General features: G+C 40.4%; 1 long non-coding RNA gene across 2 annotated transcripts in view; it reads right to left on the bottom strand.

Annotated features, from left to right (window-relative positions):
* The window catches only part of LOC138966072 (uncharacterized), a 34,977-nt gene that overhangs the window by 2,291 nt on the left and 27,686 nt on the right, over window positions 1-5,000 (bottom strand). The window contains exon 3 of one of the 2 annotated variants that reach the window (XR_011455592.1): window positions 1,795-1,891. The exons of the other annotated variant lie outside the window; for it this stretch is intronic. This is a non-coding gene — a long non-coding RNA (uncharacterized lncRNA). The remainder of the gene's footprint in view (window positions 1-1,794; window positions 1,892-5,000) is intronic. 2 annotated transcript variants of the gene reach the window in all.

Raw genomic sequence — 5,000 nt, 5'->3', positions numbered from 1 at the left:
TTTATTACATTGAATTACAAGTTTCCAAGAAGAGAAATGAAAACACTTTTGATAATCGTTGTTAAAGTTGTAACAACAGTAAACTTGAAGTTTAATGAAGGTCAGTCAAACTGTCTAAACAAACGAGGCTCGTGACAGTCTAAATATAAACAAGACCAGGAACATTTTTTCTTTTTCATTTTTTCCTGTTAATTTGCAACACATACGTTTAAAAATGTAGCTTCACAAAATGTTAGCAAACACGAAAATATTCAAAATGTATGAACCAAGACTGTACCCACTGAGACCACGAAAAACTGTCATAGATTTACCAGATTTTCATTGTGTCTGACATGAAAACCTTGCTGTGCGTGAAGTCTGGGTGGCCGAGTGGTAACGCACTTGCGCTCGGAAGCGAGAGGTTGCGTGTTCAGGCCTGGGTCAGGCCGCAATTTTCTCCCCCCTTTCCTAACCTAGGTGGTGGGTTCAAGTGCTAGTCTTTCGGATGAGACGAAAAACCGAGGTCCCTTCGTGTACACTACATTGGTGTGTGCACGTTAAAGATCCCACGATTGACAAAAGGATCTTTCCTGGCAAAATTGTATAGGCATAGATAAAAATGTCCATCAAATACCCGTGGGACTTGGATTAAAATAAAACAAAATTCCATCTCACACGGCATTAAGTCTCAGGAAACATGAATACACGCATGCAGGAAAAAAAAATATGGGTAGCGCCGTATGTATGGTAGCTCGCTTTCCCCGGGGAGAAAGCAGCCCGAATTTCCATGAGGGTAACCTCACTGGACTGTAAATATTATCCAATCCAATCCAATCCAAGTCTCGAAGCTCTGACGTCATAATTTGATGAAAAACATGGATTTCTATTCTTCTATTTTTTATTTTATTACCCAAACTCAGTCCTCTTGTGACTTTGACATTTGGCGAAGACTAAACAGACCTAAATGAGTGTGAATTGTCATAGCTCAAGTTTTAATAATTTTGAAAAAAACAAGAAATTCCTCCGAGGTAGGAAAAACACCCCCGTCCTTACCTGAAGTCAGAAGTCAGAAGTCACAAGTCAGAAGTCAGAAGAGAGAAAGTCAGAAGTCAGAAGTCAAAAGTCAAAAGTCAAAAGTCAGAAGTCAGAAGTCAGAAGTCAAAAGTCAAAAGTCAAAAGTCAGAAGTCAGAAGTCAGAAGTCAGAAGTCAGAAGTCAGAAGTCAGAAGTCAAAAGTGAGAAGTGAGAAGTGAGAAGTGAGAAGTGAGAAGTCAAAAGTCAGAAGTCAAAAGTCAAAAGTCAGAAGTCAGAAGTCAGAAGTCAGAAGTCAGAATGTAAACACAGGGTCCATTGCGAAAGGGTACGTCGAGGTAGAACTATTCTCACTGCCACCAACTGAGAAGGTTATTTCCCTTTGACCATTAATATGTCACTCTTAATCTTAATCCACCAATAACTCCCTAACCGTGTGTTTGACTGGTCCCAATTTTTGTAAGGACCGTCTCAGGAATGTATAGAACCTGTTCACCAAGTTTGGTGACGATCGGTCCGTTCATTCTTGAGATCTATATGCGAACACAAACACACAAACACACAAACAAACAAACACATCCAGTGAAACCTATACACACCCCTATACCGGGGGTGTACAAATTATTGTCCATGTTGTGATTCAATCTTGAGAAATCCCACGAAATTCAACCAGATCATTGTTAGGTTATAAACTCGAACAAAGGATATTTATACATTGTTTAACAAATGCACAAACAAAAGAGGCGGCAAACAAAAAGGAAGTCATCATCATTGGAGATTATACCGCAACATTTGTGCATTCCATAGATCCTTCAGTAAACGGGGTGCACGGGCTGTAAGAAAACAGCCAGCTTCCTGAGCTGTCCGACTGGTCGGAAAATCTGAAAAATTAACAAGTCGCGTAAGGCGAAAATACAACATTTAGTCAAGTAGCTGTCGAACTCACAGAATGAAACTGAACGCAATGCCATTTTTCAGCAAGACCGTATACTCGTAGCATCGTCAGTCAACCGCTCATGGCAAAGGCAGTGAAATTGACAAGAAGAGCGGGGTAGTAGTTGCGCTAAGAAGGATAGCACGCTTTTCTGTACCTCTCTTTGTTTTAACTTTCTGAGCGTGTTTTTAATCCAAACATATCATATCTATATGTTTTTGGAATCAGGAACCGACAAGGAATAAGATGAAAGTGTTTCTAATTTGATTTCGACAATTCAATATTGATAATAATTTTTATATATTTAATTTTCAGAGCTTGTTTTTAATCCAAATATAACATATTTATATGTTTTTGGAATCAGAAAATGATGGAGAATAAGATACACGTAAATTTGGATCGTTTTATAAATTTTTAATTTTTTTTACAATTTTCCGATTTTTAATGACCAAAGTCATTAATTAATTTTTAAGCCACCAAGCTGAAATGCAATACCGAAGTCCGGGCTTCGTCGAATATTACTTGACCAAAATTTCAACCAATTTGGTTGAAAAATGAGAGCGTGACAGTGCCGCCTCAACTTTCACGAAAAGCCGGATATGACGTCATCAAAGACATTTATCAAAAAAATGAAAAAAACGTTCGGGGATATCAATCCCAGAAACTCTCATGTCAAATTTCATTAAGATCGGTCTAGTAGTTTGGTCTGAATCGCTCTACACACACACACAGACAGACAGACAGACAGACAGACACACACACACACACACACACATACACCACGACCCTCGTCTCGATTCCCCCCTCTACGTTAAAATATTTAGTCAAAACTTGACTAAATATAAAAAGACAAGTAATTAACGTAGCCCCTCCTTCTGTCTCTCTGTGTCTGTCTGTGTCTGTCTCTGTGTGTCTGTCTGTCTGTCTGTCTGTCTGTCTGTCGCTCTCTCTCTCTCTCTCACAACATGGACAATATTTGTTCCATCAGTTTCAATCCGGTTTTCGGTCCAAGCATTCTTGCCACACAGCTCTTACGTCTCTCTGCGAAGCTTGGCTGTCAGCAATGAACAAGTCTGAAGTTACAGGAGCATATTTTTTGGACTTTAAGAAAGCATTTGACTTAGTCGATCATTCCATATTGCTGAAAAAATTACACTATTATTTGAGAAACGATTCGGTCTGTGACTTCTTTAAATCGTATCTTGCTGACCGGACACAGTATGTCACTCTACAATGCCAGAATTCGTCTACTGCACTAGTAAGACATGGCGTCCCTCAAGGGTCTATATTAGGACCTATTCTCTTTTGTATTTACGTTAATGATTTGCCTTTACATGTATCGGATGATAAAGTCAAATGCGAGTTTTTTGCAGACGATTCGTCTATCCATACCAGTAACACCTCGTTGGAATCAGTAAATTCTTCCCTGAAGAACACTTTGGACGAAGTTGCGAAATGGTGCACATCAAATGCCATGATACTGCACCCAGAAAAAACTAAAAGCATTGTTATTACCACAAGACAAAAGCATCAGCTAAGTCCTCTTAAATTACAACTGACCTTAGGTACAACTCAAATACAGCAAGTTAAAGAACACCGCATACTTGGTGTAACTGTTGATGAAGAAATGAAATGGCAAACACACATAAGCAACCTCTGCAAAGTGTTATCAAGGAATTTGTATTTGCTGTCAAAACTCAAACATTATGCGAAGTCTGAAACATTAAAAATGTTCGTTCATGCTCATATAATGCCTCATATTAATTTTGCTTCGACGTGGGATGGCTGCAGCGATCTTCACTTATTAAAACTCAATTCTTTGTACCGTCGTGCTGCAAAACTTATCCTGTATGAATCGCACATGTCTACAGAAATGAAGTTAAACATCCTTAATTTCCTTCCCCTAAAAACCCACCTTGCATACAATAAGGCTGTCTTTATGTATAAAGTAGTTCATGGTGATGTGCCCAGTTATGTGCAATCCTATTTTACACATGTTACGAAGAGGTATGGGTCTCAAAATTTACTTCCTCCAATTCCTCGTATAGATCTTTATAAATCCAGCTTAGCTTTTTCAGGATCATCTCTGTGGAATTCTTTGCCAATAGAAATCAAACGATCCGCATCATTAAAGGCCTTTAAAAGGCAGTTGCACACACATTTGAGCACACTATAAACTGCCCCTGCTGTCTAGTTTCCATTGTGTACTCGGATAATGTATGCAATGCTCTTAAGTGTTTTGTTTTTTATGTTTATACTCGACCATTATTTTGATGTTTTACTAGTTTAATACTTTGATTAGATACTGTTCCTTTTAGGTATGAAATGATAGCATGTGCTTGTGTGTAGATATGCGAGCGCACGCTCGCGCGCGCGAGCATGTGTGTGTGTATATGTGTGTGTGTGTGCATGTGTGTGTGCATGTGTGTGTGCATGTGTGTGTGTGCATGTGTGTGTGTGCATGTGTGTGTGTGTGTGTGAGTTTATGTGTGCATGTGTGTGTGTATACGTGGGTGTGGATGTGTGTGTGTGTATGTGCGCAGTCTTTGCTTTCGCCTTTACAATTATTCTCTGTATATGTTCCAAGGACAGGTTGGAAGATTAGGCTAAGCCTAAAACCTTTATCCTTATGTAATAAAGTTCTGAGTTCTGAGTTCTGAGTTCTCTCTCTCGCTCTCTCTATCTCTCCCTCTCTCTCGCTCTCTCTTTCGATCTCTCTCTCGCTCTCTCTCTCTCTCTCTCTTTCGCTCTCTCCCTCTCGCTCTCTCTCTCTCTCTCTCTCTCTCTCTCTCGCTCTCGCTCTCTCGCGCTCTCTCTCTCTCTCACTCTCTCGCGCTCTCTCTCTCGCGCGCTCTCTCTCTCTCTCTCTCTCTCGCTCTCTCTCTCTCTCTTTCGCTCTCTCCCTCTCGCTCGCTTTCGCTCGCTCTCTCTCTCTCTTGTGCTCTCTCTCTCTCTATCTCCCTCTCGCTCTCTCTCTCTCTCGCTCGCTCTCTCTCTCTCTCTCGCGCTCTCTCTCTCTCTCGCACTCTCTCAAGTCTCTCTCGCTCTCTCTCTCG

The sequence above is a fragment of the Littorina saxatilis genome, linkage group LG5 (assembly GCF_037325665.1).
Source record: "Littorina saxatilis isolate snail1 linkage group LG5, US_GU_Lsax_2.0, whole genome shotgun sequence".
NCBI lineage: Eukaryota > Metazoa > Mollusca > Gastropoda > Littorinimorpha > Littorinidae > Littorina > Littorina saxatilis.
Note: the sequence above shows the minus strand (reverse complement) of the source record. Positions and strands in the feature narration are given on the sequence as shown.